The 16903-nt window shown below is 35.2% G+C and overlaps 1 pseudogene; it reads left to right on the plus strand.

The window, feature by feature from the left end:
- The window catches only part of LOC113061945 (histone deacetylase 9-B-like), a 32300-nt pseudogene extending 20868 nt beyond the window's left edge, over positions 1-11432 (plus strand).
- The last annotated feature ends 5471 nt before the right edge of the window (positions 11433-16903 follow it).

A 16903-nucleotide genomic window follows, 5' to 3' on the forward strand; every position in this document is an offset into this window, starting at 1 on the left:
TTATGAAAAAATTGTTATCTTTTAGGGATAGAATATAGTCATCTTATTTTATTTGTATTATAAATACATTTTAATTTAATTGCAAATGTTAAACATTTTTATTTTTTACATTATTATAAATACATTTATATTGCATTTCAAATGTTTTATTTTGTCTTAGTTTATCTTATTTTATTTTAAAGTTATCTGTTAGTTATCTTTTTTATTATATTTAAAATAGATTTTAGTTTTGAAATACATTTTTGTTTTATTTTATTATAAATACAATTAAATTTAATTCCAATTTTATTTATACAAATATTATTATTATTATTATTATTTTATTTTTTTTACCACTTTAGTATATTCTCATGAATCAATCTTGGCAGTGAAGTGTGTGTATGTGTGTGTGTTTATGTTCGTACTCCACATCTCCTTTCATCTCTGCTCTCAGCTCACAGTGTGTTGTAATCACGTCGGGCTCCTGATGTGTGTATGTTTGATGCCCACTCAGCGGTCAGACCGGCGGTAGGTGGCGTCAGTCCGGCTGCTGGCTTTCCTTTCCCGCCTGAGTAAAATCCAGGGAATTTTGGGACTTCACAGGTCACAGTGAGACAAAAAAAAAAAAAAAAAAATAGGATTTCCCCTTATTTAAAGCCAAATCTCTCTCTCTCTTTCGCTCTTGCTCTCTCTGTCGGTGCCGATATCTCTGTGTTGGTTTAAACACGGCTACCGTCGAGGTTTGTGGTTGGCTGTCTGGCAGGTCCTGGACTCCTACAGCCAGTGGAGACGGTTTTAATGTCCTCCAGATGATCGATGGAATTGATCTTCCACTTCTTACCTCATTACAGCTGCTAGATATCCCAGAATTCCTCAGTGCAGCTGGACTGCAGCCACACATTCACTCCGCACTTTATGTGAGCTGTCTATTAAAACACTTCTATTGTTGTTTATTTGCTGAAATCTCTGGTTTTATTATTGTATTTTATATTTTCTACATTTTAGATTTCCTATCTATGGTTGACAGGGCATTAAAATGGAAATTGATTTGTCTTGTTTTCCAGTACAAATATTTAAACATTCCTTAAATCAAGAGACATTATGAAAATCAAAATGACTTAAGATATTAAGTCTCAGAAAATGTATTAGAATTAAGTTATTTTTTCAATTTAAAATCCCCCACTTACCCCATTGGAAGCCTGCATTAATTTAATTTAAATAAACTTTAACAGAAAATAAGACTTGATATGTAAAATGTCTTGTTTTAGGAATGTTTATGTATTTGAACTGGAAAAGATGGCAAAAACACTGTGTGAGAAAAACCATTTCTTGCAATGTGTAATGGTATTTTATACAATATAAACAGCAGATGAGATGTACACAAAATTACTGGAAGGAAGTGGCACTGAATACAATTTGTACTATTGTAAAAATTGATAAAGAAATTGTTTATTATCCACTGAGAACAGTATAAATAGATTTTAGAACTAAATGATAATCCCAAAATAGCCAAATATCAGATAATTAACTAAAATAATGAGTAAGCTAATCAGTTTTCTCTCTCCTTTCAGCGTCTGAGCCCAATCTGAAGGTGCGCTCCAGACTCAAGCAGAAGGTTTCTGAGAGACGAAGCGGACCGATACGCCGCAGAGACGGCAGTGTCCTTGTTACAACCGCTGAAAAAACGAACTCTTGAACTAACAGGTGAGCAAACAACCATCTTCCTGTAACCTGAAACACAGATAAACAGCCCTTATTTCAGAAAACACAGATCTGTAGCAAACTACTGTATGTGAAGAGACAAAATTAAAGTTTGAATGCCCACTAAGGAAAGCGATATCTTTGTCGTACTATCCTTTCATCTGTTAAGGATGATTTCCCATGACAGCTCTGCTCACTGCATTTTTTAACTGATTTTAATTAATTAATCAAATCATATTTGATGTATGAAACACAGATCAATAAGCATTAACTGTGGGCGGAGCTCACAGTCAGTATTAGAGCTGACCGCTGTAGTCTCTTTAAGCACTTCCTGTTCTCCTCCCGTCTAGATTCCTCAGCCAATGAGAGCCCTGCAGGTTCTGGACCGAGCTCACCCATTGGCTTGTGCAACAATGAGAACGGCCGGTCCAGCACCTCTCAAATCAAGGTAATACACAAATACACTCATCTCACTTCTACATTTAAACATCTTAAATGGCAGCACGCTGATATACTGCATTGAAGTTACATAAAATATAACGTTAAGAAATTTTGCCCTCAGCCAAAACGATTTGCTTTGGAACAAAATATATATATGAGTCCTAAGATAGCACCTAAGATTTGCCCACAGTGAATTATATCTCATGTTTAACCACTATAGAGACATCAGAGTCAGCAGTAAATTCAAGACGTTATCTTTATTAAGAAGAAGCAAACTTGAAGTCTAAACAAGCATATTTTCACCTAAAAAAAAAGTTGAATCTACATTTTGTGACACAAAAACTGTATTTTTATTAATTTATAGTGGATTTGGGCATTTGCCATGATTCTCACTATGGGAAAAACTGCAAGCGGAGTGATGCAAACGGTGAAATTGTTGGAGAATATTGCACTCCTGATAAAGGCTCTCAGCCAATCAGATTTGAGGACCAGAAAGGACTATTTATAATTATCTGTTAGGCTGAATGATTATGGAACATTATTTCACCCATATTTTGACATTTTATTTTCACAAAGGTTAGTTTACTTACTTTAAAGCATATGTGTATATATATTTTTTTCTTTATTTTGTAAATATAAATGCCCAAATATACTTTAATAATAAAATGACCCTCTAACTCTATCTCTCTTTATTCTAATTCTATTCTTAAAAAAACTCTTGTCCCTTTTAGACTTACATTCTATTCATTTGCTGATTGTTTTTTTTTTATACTAAAAACTAATGCTAGGTTTCTAATATTTTTGTATTATATCTGTTTTATTTTCATTTATTATACCAATAACAAAAGCAACAACAACAACAAAAAAAACACTTCTAAAACTAGCTTGCTCTATTCTTTTTCTATTCTAGTTGTTTTCTTTTTATTTATTATATTATTTAAAAGCCCTTGCTATGTAAACTGCGTTAAGCTAACTGAGACTTGTTGATTTTGATTGCTTCCATTGTCCTCATTTTTTAATCTCTTTGGATAAAAGTGTCTGCTAAATGACTAAATGTAAATGTAAATATACACAAAAATGTACAATTTCTGCCACTGTAAAAAACGTATATATAGCTTCTTTTGTGACTAACCTTTTCACATGAAAAATTACTAACTTGTGGGCTGCAAGTATTAATAAAAATGTCAGAATGTCATGACATTGTATATAAAATATTAAAGCAAGTGGCATTTCAGCAAACAGGTATTTCATAAGCATTTCTCAGAACTCTGTTGCTTTTCTGAGCCGTTTTTGCAGTGTCTTTTAATAAACTCCCGTTCTTTTTTGTGAAATATTTTACTTGTAAAGTGGGTTTGTGCTATTCTTCTAAATAAATGTCCTCTTTAACAAACTCCCTTTAAGCAAACTGGTTAGTAGCCTTCAGCACATAAAGGCAGCTGTGGAACAGTTTCACGCGCTTGCGTGCAGTTTCCAGCTTTTGAATGCATTCTTGAGAACTGAAGCATACAGCCCACAAAACTGAAACTAAATAAAATGGTCATGGACCCACGTCTCATTACTCTTATCAGACTATGGGGTGAAGGAGTCGGGCCCCCAATGATCCATTGTTTGGAGCTGAGAGTACACAGACCCCGTCCCAGGGCGCTCGTACCATCAGCCTGACAAACAAACAATGACTTTAAGATCACATCAGAACATCAGTGCAGCATGTATGGAGTTAAATGGAGTTTAAGGTGTGCGTGCATGTGAGTATGTATGATGGTGATGTGCTGTACTAACTGTGACAGCTCTTTTCCGCTGTGGTTTTGGCTGTGCTGGAGGTTTGGGGAAGGGGTGAGGTGTTCTGGGATGCTGAGGTTAGTTTCTCCTGTGAAGTTCTGCCCAAGCATTTCCTCACGGGCCAAACTCTCCTCTCCTCCTGTAGGCACACAGCCGAATGAGTTCATCCTTACAGCCCTACAGCCAGCAATGTGTGTGAGCTTGAGACTTCACTGCTTCATGAGCTTCAAAACTAGTAGCTAAAGATGACCTCATATCAGTAACATTCACACCATTAACTGATACTGACTGACATGGTGCAGCATAACTACCTGAAACACTCTAGAAACAACCTAAAACCTACTAGGGAACATTCATTACACTAGAAACCAAATGTGTTCCTGTGAGTTCCTGTGGCTAAGTGGTAGAGCAGTGAGTTAGCAGCGCAAAAGGTTGTGGGCTCGATTCCCAGCAACACACATACTGGTCAAAAAATGTATATCCTGGATGCACTGTAAGTCGCTTTGGATAAATGCGTCTGCTAAAATGCATAAATGTCAATAAATGTAATATACAAAATCCAATCACAATTAATTAAATAATTCATAGCACCACCACACAGTCCACCATAATAACCATCTGGGAACATTCTAGCAACCATTCAAGAGTCAAAGTGAAAATCCCATTGGTCCAAAATCCCATTCCTTGGAGTTATATGTATACTTTAATAAAACCTAGAATGCATTCTGGCTGTGATTTTGTCACCTCACGCCTGGTTAAAGCGCGCACACACATACACAGATTGATTCCTGTAGTGAGGAAGCTCATATTTCAATATCTAATTCTGTCCCTCTGAATGCTTATGCAAAGTTACATCATTGATTCTGGTTCTCCTTCTTCAGATGTTCTCAATATCATGCTTTACTATTGTTGCTGTGCTAGTTTTCTAGTGCGTTATATAAGAGCTGAAGCAATGCTTTCTGTCTGTCTGTCCTCCAGCGCTGTCTGTCTCAGGGGGGCGTCCTACAGACGGAGGGGTCCATGTCTCTGTTGAATCTCTACACGTCCCCCTCTCTGCCAAACCTCACGCTGGCTCTGCACCCTGCTCACGCACACATCTGCGTAAGTCGTCCATCACATCAAACTCTACAAAGACACAAAAACAAAAACCTAGAAATGCTTGATTCATATAATCAGGTTCTGAACTACATTATGGCCAGGACACACCAAGGCAACTTCAAAGAACTAGCGGCGATGAAAGCTAACTGTTTTGTCGCGTTGCAACGGTCATTTTGGCCACTTGAGCAAAACATTTTTACAGTAGCTGTTACCAAGAAATAATATGTTCTGTGTCTATATCATCCACTATTTCCACCACTTCACCATTCACAACACCCAAGCATTCATCAATCCCTAGCAAACATCTAGAACTAGATCTAGAAAAACTCAGATATCGCTTGAACTGAACATTTTTCGTCGATTAACCTGTTGCCTTCTACAGTGATTTTATAGCTCTATATTCTTACTGTATGGAAATTCTCAGCTCGTTCAAGAGGAGAAAAATCTGGAGACAAGGTCTCGTGCTCTTTGAAAGAGCAACTCCTGAGAAATATGAGGCCTAAAGACAAAAGCAGCATCGCCGGCTCTCGATCTGCTACGCAACAGAAATAAATAGATCCTGCAGAAAAAGAAAGGTATTTTTAGGAGACAGTGAGACACGGAGTCGCATCTATTTGTGGTGAAAGCACAAAATACTGTATGAGGAATGTGCCATGCGTGTTAGGAGACAGAGATGAGATGATCCTCTTTATAGAGCGCGAAGATGAGCCGTGTTTTTACAGAGATGTAGGTTTGAGCTCTTGTTTGCACGAGGGTTTAGGAGCACGTCTCATTTTCTGAGTGCTTGTGTGGATTATTGGGGCTCGTGACCTCTGACCCCGTGGGATCTTTAGCCCTTAGGTAAACAGGCCCTTGGTTTAGGGTTTCAGGGCATTTCGTTCATCACAGGCTTTTAATAGTTTAAGAAATGGTGTCAGGAAAGTGCGTTAACATGCCAGCAAATCAAAACATGGATCACTTTTACCAAATACTTTCAACACTTTCACATTTGAAAATAGCTGAATGACTCACTGGGGAGCTCTAAATGTGGACTGATAATTATGTGCACTTTATGGACGACGCCGGGTACAAACGCTGACTGGATGCGTTTTAAAACAGCACTGTAATTAATATTTCATATGCTGGTGTTATGTAAGTCTCGCTCATGCTTGAGTGAAAATACGTGTCTAAATGCAAAATTAGGCAAACTTTGAATATTAATAGTGTTTGTCTGATCTGTGTGTTTCAGACGGGAACAGCGCTGAAGGATCGGAGCGCAGAAGGACTCGCGACCGCCGTGTCGCCCGTCTCAATGGAGGCTAAAGTGAGCCACGGACAGCAGGCGCTCCTGCAACACCTGCTTCTGAAGGAGCAGAGACAGCAGAGGATGATGTCACCTGGTGAGCAGAGCACACAGGAAGTGCATGTTCTTAAAGTGACGGCGGAACTTTATTATAGTTAACTACTGTTTAGTGTTAATCACCATCTAACTCAACCAGAGCTACAATTAGACTTAGATGTTATATGAATATGGTCTCTGAAGCATGGGTTTTATTAGCTGACAATAATAATAAACAAATACACATTATAGGCACAAATACAAATGTACTTTTAGAAATTGGTTTTGAAAAATATGGTGTTATTGTTTTGGCAAGCTTAAATTAAAACTTCTATGAAACCTTGTGTGATATTCCTTTAAAATAGTGTTTTATTATATCTTTTTTTAAGTATATTTTACTAAGCAATTTCTTACATCATTTCTTTGAGTTAGACCGAACTTTTATTTTGGTGAGTTGTAGACAGAGTTTCTGTGTTCATTAATAAACTATTGTTATTAGCTAATAGGCCTACTTGAAGTATAGCATAATCTACTGTGCAATAGTACTATATTTCTGTTTGAGTTACTTCAAGTTAATTAATACTTCATTTTATTTTGACAGGTTGTCATAAAGACATTGCCATTTCTGTCAGTCTGTGTATACGATACGAGTGAATGACGATAGTTTTATCAAATGAAATGGTGAAATCCTCTCATAGCGTGCTGACGTGCACATGTGTAGCATACATCATGCATCAATATAGTGAAGAGCTGAAAACACCACGCGTGCTTCAGTGTGTGTGTGTGTGTGTGTGTGTGTGTGTGCAGTAGAGCACACATTCCCAGAGACGTGTATAACAACACCTTAAGGGTTCCCATAAGCAGGATTTATTGTTGTGCCCCCCTTCCTCAAATATAATGATGGGGGGAAAAAACTACTATAGGGGTGAACAAATAACTTTAATCAAATAAAAAACTAAATGAATACATTGTATTATTTAAAAATCACAATTGTAGCACTCGACATTTACCTTTGATTATAACTTTATTAGGACTCTAATTTATTTTATAGTCTCAAGCATTCAGAAATCATGCAAAGGGAAATTAAGCAGTTTTACTATGATAAAACCATGTTGTTTTTTTTGTAAGGGTTGTGATATGCACATTTTTTTGAATAAATTATAAAGTCTGTGTCATCTATAGCAAAAAGGTGTCCAAAAATGAAAGATTTAGTGAATATTTGAATGAAATGTTTGGTCAGTAGCCTAAACAAGGATTTGATTGTCCTGTAAGTGTAACAGCAGCAATCACATGGCATTTGTAATAACATGTACATAAATTGTTTATTTTGTATTTGCCCACATTATGTATTTTAACAGTGTAATTATTAACCAATTATTATTGCCTCATAATTTTTTTTATATAATGCATTTTAAGCCATTTTAAAGGCTATTGATGGCTTAGGTCTGTTTTTATAGCAACAACAACAACAAAATATTATGGTATATTAATGCTTTGTAAATTATTCAAGTTTGGGGATCGCAAATCATTTGAATCAGTTCGGGAGTTCAAAGCGGATTCGCGAATCATTTGAGTCAGTTTGGGGATTGCGAATAATTTGAATCAGTTCGGGAGTTCGTAGCGGGATCGCGAATCATTTGAGTCAGTTTGGGAGTTTGTAGCGGGATCGCGAATCATTTGAGTCAGTTTGGGAGTTCGGAGCGGGTTCGCGAATCATTTGAGTCAGTTTGGGAGTTCGGAGCGGGTTCGCGAATCATTTGAGTCAGTTTGGGGATCGCAAATCATTTGAATCAGTTCGGGAGTTAGGAGCGGGATCACGAATCACGAATCACGAAAGATTCGCGCTCATAAATTTTCAAATTGGCCATAACCTTTAATTCGTTGCTGCCAACTAGGGTGGCAGCTGGGGTGTCAAGGCTTTCTTTTAGGGTGGCATTTGCCACAGCTCTTGTATATATATATATATGTGTGTGTGTGTGTGTGTGTGTGTGTGTGTGTGTGTGTGTGCAAAGTAAACAAGGAATTTAAAAAACTGTATAAATTAATACAAGTATCATTACCATAATAGTAGCATTAAAACACACACACACACACACACACATATATATATATATATATATATATATATATATATATATATATATATATATATATATATATATCACATCCAGTGTGAGCGTCTGGTATGAAATGTCAGATGTGTGCTTCATATGCTTCTCTCTCTCTCTCTCTCTCTCTCTCTCTCTCTCTCTCAGTCACAGGTAGTGTTCCTGTGCTCTCCTCGTCTCCTCTGGTGATGAAGGAGCGTGCGTCTGGGAGTTCTCGCAGCAGGTTACCGCGGCATCGACCTCTGAACCGGACGCAGTCAGCGCCGCTGCCACAGAGCACACTGGCTCAGCTCGTGCTTCAGCAACAGCACCACAACTTCATGGAGAAACAGAAACAGCTCCACCAGCACGTCCACATCAGCCAGGTACAGAACAGCTCAAGATTGGTCCCTGCTTTAGTTCAAACTTTACATGAAATAAAATAAAACTGGTGGAACTTTGAAACAAGAATCAAAAACTAAAGAAAGGAAGTAAGGGCTGAATTCATGAAACAGGAAATTAAATGAAAATAAATATTCTGGCTTTAAGAAAATAAAGCCTTTATTAGAGGCCCTTTAAACGCCTTTTAAATTAAAAATTTCACTTTTAAAAAAAAAAAAACTTGAAAAACTTGGAAGAGAATTACTGTAATATATTTTTTTTGTAATTTGGATGATTGGAAAGTGAGTAAATCCCAGGATGTTTTTTTAATGGGACTTTTAACACATTTAACTTTTAGACTTGCATTCAAACATTCAGGATTTTTTATTTTAAACAAAGGTTTGGGCCTTTAAAAGTAATAAGATGTCATCTTTTTTTTCTAAAAGCAGAAAGCATCGAGTGCTTTCAATTCAGGATCATTTAATGGACAGAGCATCATTACAACTAAAAGGACTGTCATGATTTATCACCTTACGTATGAGATACACCAAAAAAGAGTTTAAGAGAGTTTGCTTAACAGCGACACAGCGACAAAACACATCTGGGTTGTATGAGAGCAACTTCAGCAAACTGTGTCTGAAAACTACAATGAGAAATTCCTTTAAACTTCATGAACCTGAACATTTCAGAGTGTGTGTGTGTGTGTGTGTGTTTAACCTGTGTGTCCTGCAGTGTGGTCCTAATAGAGGAGTTTTTAAGCGCTCTTTTCTCTTAAATGACGGTGTAAATTGATCTGACTGATGCCTCGTTGCGACAGGAAGTGAGGTAATACAAGGACAGGAAGTGAATAAATGCCAGCAGTCACTCTCATTCCAACAATCAACATTTCATTTCATTTTCTATATATTTTATATTTTATTTTAGTTTAGTTTTTATTTGAATATTTACAATTTAGCTTTGGAAAATTGTACAGTTTTCAATACGAAATGACTGGGGAGTTTTACTTTTTATTTAATGCCCCATACACCCTGTTTTTTTCCTTTCTAATAACACTTTCTTCCTCTATTCAGTATTACTTTCTCTCTCTCTCTCTTTCATTTCCTGAAGGTCTAGTAGAGGATTTTACAGTCAGTTTAACACACACATGTATCCGTGTATATCATTCATCCACTTTTTATTTCATCTAGATCTTTTACAGCTGCTGTTTTGGGGGGTTTGGTATTATTTGACCCTTTTACAGGAGGACTGAGGGCAGACGGGCGGCGTGTTTGGGAAAGAGACACATTTAATGAGCCACTTTAACAAGAAGATACCAGAAAGAATGAAAGATCATGTTAATGTGTCACTTCTAATAAGTTATGACACAAAACTGAACTCCAGTTCCAGAAGTACTTTTCCAAACCATTTACTCAAACAAATAAGTTTTAAAAGAAAAATGGATGTATGAAAGAGTACAAAGTAAATTGAACAAACTTTATAAATAAATAACAGATGTAGCAATAATAGTAATAGTAAACTTGTCAAAAATATGTTCAGGTCATATTTAAATAAATAAATTATATATAAATAATAAATGCATTTAATTTGTCATTTTTATTTCAATTAATTAATTAATTAATTTGCAATGTGATAATTATTTTTTCAATTCTTACTTAAAATCTAAAATCAATTAAATATCAAATTTTAAAATTGAAATAATTTATATAATATTAATAAATATTTAAAACAATTCAATAAATAATATTCTGTATTTATACAAAAAAAATATTCAATAAAGATTAAAAAAATAATAAATAATATTCACTGTGATACTGAGAAGTTTGAAGACAATTGTTCACTGTAAAATAAAAACAATTAACAACTTTGCTTTTTATTTATGCATAATTAAAAGGCAGGTATTTTGAAAAAGAAAAAGAAAGTAAAAATAAGTTTAAAGTAAATTGATCAAAATATAAATAAATAAAAGTAATAGCATTAAAATAAAGAGTAATTAAAGGTCAAATAATATATAAATTATATAATTAATAATATATAATTAATATTATTAATGCTAATTATTTAAAAAATATTACTATATAATGAGAGCAATTATATATATAATATATATATATATATATATATATATATATATATATATATAATTGCTATAATAATATTGCAAAAAATATATATAGTAGTAATGAGCCACTTTTTAATGAATTAAATATGACGCAAAACTGATCTCAATGCAGTTAAAGCTAGAATAACAATACAGCACAATTATAATGCCAAAATAACTTCTCCAAATAATTTTCTCCATATGAACCAAACAAACTGATAAGGTTTTAGAAAGTCAGAAAATCTGAAAAAAAGAAAAGGAAAAAAAAAAGAAGAAGAAAAAAAATACCCTACTTTATTTAATTCAATGAACTACTCCCATGAAGCTTTGGAAATCAGCCATGATGATATAAAATGCAAAACAGCTTATTTCTCTCCCTTTCTCTCTCGTGTTTGTTCTGTAGGTTCTGTCTCAGTCCATCGAGCAGCTGAGGAACCCCAGCACTCATCTGGAGGAAGAGGAGGAGGACGAGGGAGCGTCTGTGGAGCACAGAGAGCCGGAGATCACGCCGCCCCCCTGCTGGAGTCATTCACAGAAACTCTCACAGTGACCCCGAGGCCGCCCACACCAGAGTCATCCGGCTGAAAACTGAGCCCGAGGACACACAGAGAGAGGAAGAGAGACGGGACATGGGGAGAGATACAGGTGAAGAACAGAAGGAACACAGTCTGGAAAATATGACGGAAACTGATGTCTGAAAAAGAGAAAGAGATGAGCAAGTAAGGGCTGAATCTCATGGAACTTGCCAAAAATAATGTCTAGGTCATCATATATATATATAAACAATATTATCACATATTTTTTGCTTAAAGTAAATATAGCTTTACAGGTTTTTTTTTTTTTTTTTTTTGCATTGTGACATTTATTTTTAAAAGTTTAAATTATAGAATATTTTAACTTGACAGCAAAATGTTCAAATCCATTACAATTATGAGACCTGACTCAAAAAAAAAAAAAAATAAAGTAAAAAAATACAGCACTTTATTTTTATTGAGGCATGTATTAAAGGCAGATATTTAGAACAAATACTGCTATGGTGCAAAAATGCCACACATAATATAACATTAATTTAGTATTACATTTTCTTAAAGCAAAATGTTCTAACTGTTATTTACTGTAATGCAGTAAAAGTGGCTAACATTTCTGTTTATTTAATAATTAACAAAAAGCAGTTATTTAGAAAAAATTCTGTCAGAATGCAAAAATTCTACAAATAATATAATATTCATTTAGCAAAAAAAAAAAAAAAATCTGATCCATTCTGATGCTGAAAAGTTGGGAGAGAATTACCGTAATAGTTTAAAATATTACAACATTGCATTACATTAATAAGATGTCTTTCTTTGAAGATTTGGGGGGAAAGGCATGTGTTGTTGCCATCACAATGCAAAAAAAATAAATAAAATAAAAATAAGTAAATCTTACTTAAGAGGTTCCATTTACTTTAAGCAAAACTCTGTAAAATGGGAGTGAAACGTGACCTGGACATTTTATTTGAGGTTCAACCAAAGAAAGAGTGACAGTGAGTGGTAAGAAAGAAAAAAGAAAGTGAAGAGGAATCCTGAAAGGAAAGAGAAAGTCTGCAGAAAGTATGAGGGCGAACATGTGCCTGTCTGCCCTGCCCTGTGTCCGTCCTCAGCCCTGTTAGTGTGACACTGTCCGTGACCTCTGACCTCTGTCTCTGCTGTGATCTCCCCTCTCGGTCATTGCTGTTGTGTGTGAAGCTAAATAAAGAAAAGCCATGACCACGGAGCTCATTTTACCCCCCACATTAAACCAACAGTAGCGCAGCAGCTACTCGTCATGTGACCTGAGGAAATGATGCTAGTGAGCTTTTCCGCTGCCGCTTGAACGTCTGTCAGAAATGATGCTAAACAACGTCCTTGTCCTGAAACTGTCACTGTTTTTGTCTGGTTTCTGGTGCTCGACCAATGGCCAGTGTCAGTGTAAACACAATATAATTTAGTGACGTGCCTACATTTCCTGAAAACACTCATTGCTGCAATGAAAACTATTTGGTCACTCATTGTTTTTCACGATCGTTGACAAAAACTGATGTTGACATGGAAGAGATGATGGCAATGATCCATCCAGAGGTGATTCAGTGATTCAGTCAATGTTGGATTCAAATGATCCAGTGATTCAGTCAATGTTGGATTCAAATGATCCAGTGATTCACTCATTGATGGATTCACATGATTCAGTGATTCAGTCAATGTTGGATTCACGTGATTCACTCATTGTTGGATTCACATGATTCAGTGATTTAGTCAATGTTGGATTCACGTGATTCAGTCAATGTTGGATTCACATGATTCAGTGATTCAGTCAATGTTGGATTCACATGATTCAGTGATTCAGTCAACGTTGGATTCAAATGATCCAGTGATTCAGTCAATGTTGGATTCACATAATACAGTGATTCAGTCAATGTTGGATTCAAATGATTCAGTGTTTCAGTCAATGTTGGTTTCACGTGATTCAGTCAATGTTGGATTCACATGATTCAGTGTTTCAGTCAATGTTGGTTTCACGTGATTCAGTGATTCACTCATTGTTGGATTCACATGATTCAGTCAATGTTGGATTCACATGATTCAGTGATTCAGTCAATGTTGGATTCACATGATTCAGTGATTCAGTCAACGTTGGATTCAAATGATCCAGTGATTCAGTCAATGTTGGATTCACATAATACAGTGATTCAGTCAATGTTGGATTCACATGATTCAGTGATTCAGTCAATGTTGAATTTACATGATTCAGTGATTCAGTCAATGTTGGATTCAAATGATTCAGTGTTTCAGTCAATGTTGGTTTCACGTGATTCAGTCAATGTTGGATTCACATGATTCAGTGTTTCAGTCAATGTTGGTTTCACGTGATTCAGTGATTCACTCATTGTTGGATTCACATGATTCAGTGATTCACTCATTGTTGGATTCACATGATTCAGTGATTCACTCATTGTTGGATTCACATGATTCAGTGATTCACTCATTGTTGGATTCACATGATTCAGTGTTTCAGTCAATGTTGGATTCACGTGATTCAGTCAATGTTGGATTCAAATGATCCAGTGATTCACTCATTGTTGGATTCACATGATTCAGTGATTCACTCATTGTTGGATTCACATGATTCAGTGTTTCAGTCAATGTTGGTTTCACGTGATTCAGTCAATGTTGGATTCAAATGATCCAGTGATTCACTCATTGTTGGATTCACATTATTCAGTGATTCAGATCAGTCTGTGTTGGTGTTTAGATGTGTCTTATGTCTTGCCTGGTGTTTGATTCTCATTTGTTAGTGAACAGAATCAATATACTATGTAATACAATATAATATGATTCACCAATGGTGTCAATGACGAAACGTTTCTCCATGTGATGTTTGTAGAAAAAAAACACTGATATTTAATGTCTATAACATCTAAAATGTAAGATTTTCACAGTTCACAATGACGCCAGCACAGAGATGTATAAAGTTTTGTGAATTTGCATTATCAGTATGTGATCATACACTGTGCTGAAGGCCTGTGAGAATCTCCGTCACTAATCACACTAATGAAACGAATGATTGACGGATTCTTAATCATGTGGCCATAAAAGTACAACAAGAGCCTGTTTGTACTTCACTGCTATGTAAATAACGTTTATTACCCAGTGTTACGCTAGATTGAAACAATAACTGCATGAAAAACCTTGTGTCAAAGGTCATGTTTACGTTGAAATTATAGTTTTAAAATAAAAGTTGTTTGTAAAACTTCTCTAAACCTCTCAGACTCGTTGCATTATTGAAGGTAATTCTGAGTGAAGGGGACTGCGATCTCTCTGCTTTGACCTCGCTGTCTTTACCTCACATTTTTCCCACAGTTCCTCATGTCTCGGGCGTTGTGTTAACCTCTTGTGCTCATGCAGAGCTGTGGGATCAGGTTAACCCTTTGAAGTGTGCTTAAGAGAATCTGTGATCTTCTGGCTGCAGATATACAACCTTCACATCTCAGACCTCTGGGACTCGGCTTTTCTAAAGGTTACACATTTATGGCACAATATACACTACCATACTTATACAAATGAATAACTTTATTTAGCAAAGATGCATTAAGTGGATCAATAAAGACATTGAATCTTTTTTTCTTTTTTTATAAATGCTGTTTTTTTTTTTTTACTTTCTATTTATGAAAGAATCCTGGAAAATAAAATGTATCACAGTTTCCACAAAAAACTGTTTTCAGCATTTATAATTATCAGAAATATTTATTGAGAATTATTTCTGAAGATCATGTGACACTGAAGACTGGAGTAATTATGCATTTTACAATATAAATCACACAGAAAATGGTAAAAATATTTCACAATTTACCTTTTTTTTTTTTTTTTTTACTGTTTTTCTGATCAAATAAATGCAGCCTAAAAATTCTTTTGAAAGTGTAACCACAAGTCTTAAACATTATGCATTTATAATTGCTTAATAGCCATGTATGTCCAAAATCAGTAAACCCAGTAAGCAAGAAAATGGCTTTTTAAATTTAAAATATGTGCTAAAAATGTTTAATTCCTCCATCTAGAATGGCATTTTTTTGCAGTTTGAGTTACAGCTGTGATCCCTATAGTAATAGAGTAGCTATTGTTATGTTGTAATTCCTAATATTGAAACAACCCAATAAAGTAATTAAACATGTTACCTTTCAGAATTTAGAAGTTAGAAGTTATCCTAACTTTAAGAATTATGATTTGTAAGAATATTATTTTCAGATCAACCTTAAGAAAATATTCTTATGAACATCAGAAAAAAGTTTGGGTAGTACAAATTTAGAGATTCAGTAAACGGTAGATTCACGTGATTTCGTGCAGTAAGTGCATTACTGTAATTGTTGCTTATTTACTGAAATTAAATCTGCATTAATAATTTGACTGTTGATAGAACTTAACTTGCATTGACCTAAACCAAAACAATAACAATAAATGTTCAAATATCAGCAAATCTATGACTATGTTTGACCAAGATCTAGAAAATGAAAGACTTAAATACGCCATACATCTTTGGTCAAATTAATATTTATTTCCCACGCTCTTCCAGCTGCTGTAAAGTGACTCCTTCCTTTCGTTTGCTTTCAGACGCTCTCGACTCAGAAAGCATCCTGGGTTTGTACACTTATTTTCTGGAAAACGCTGCGGTCAGACCACAATTTGATGTTGGCTCTCTATTTTGAGCAAAGGGCCGCTTGGTTCTCCACAAATGAGGGCAAACATCATTCACACACAGATTAGTAAATGCCTCAAAACAGAGGAATTATTCCACCCGCCCCCAATTAGACCGCCTTCCACCAGCCATTCATCTTGAGCCTCAGCAGGGTTTCCCACCGGCAGAAAACAGGCCCACCTGAATCCACAGCCAGCTGTGAAAGCAAACTCCAGCGCCGCAGATGAAATGCTGCATGGGATACTTCTGTTAGCAGCTAGTCTGACGGTTGCAGGTAACATGTTAGGCATTGCATAACTGATTTATGTTCACTTTGGAGCCAAATCTGAGTAGCAGGAAAAGCAGTTTTGGCGGTAAGCTTAAAAATAAAGATTTCAAAAGAAGGTTTTTGCAGGTGATGAAATAGAAGAACCTTTTGGGGTTTCCCACAGAAGCTTTCAAATGTATTGGGGTTCAAACTGGTTTCCATGCAATTTGCCAAAAATCAGCATGATGAAAAACACTAAAGATTCATGTAAAAGCAGAAAACATCTACTGTAGCTTTTGGAGACTAAAATAATAATAATAATAATAATAATAATAATAATAATAATAATAATAATATGGGAAAAATTGAATAATTCCCTTAATTTCTAGAGTTAATGTTCTATTTATGTGTTATTTTGTAGAAAAAATTGTTGCACGGACAAAAGACAATAATTGTATGATTTTTTTAAATTTTTTTTTTTCATGATTACTTGTGCACTGATGTGCAAATAACTTCAAGTATAAATATCTTACATGATTTGTTTTTTGTGTAAGTAGTATTTATCCCTA

This window comes from Carassius auratus, chromosome 44, assembly GCF_003368295.1.
Source record: "Carassius auratus strain Wakin chromosome 44, ASM336829v1, whole genome shotgun sequence".
NCBI classification, from domain to species: Eukaryota; Metazoa; Chordata; class Actinopteri; order Cypriniformes; family Cyprinidae; genus Carassius; species Carassius auratus.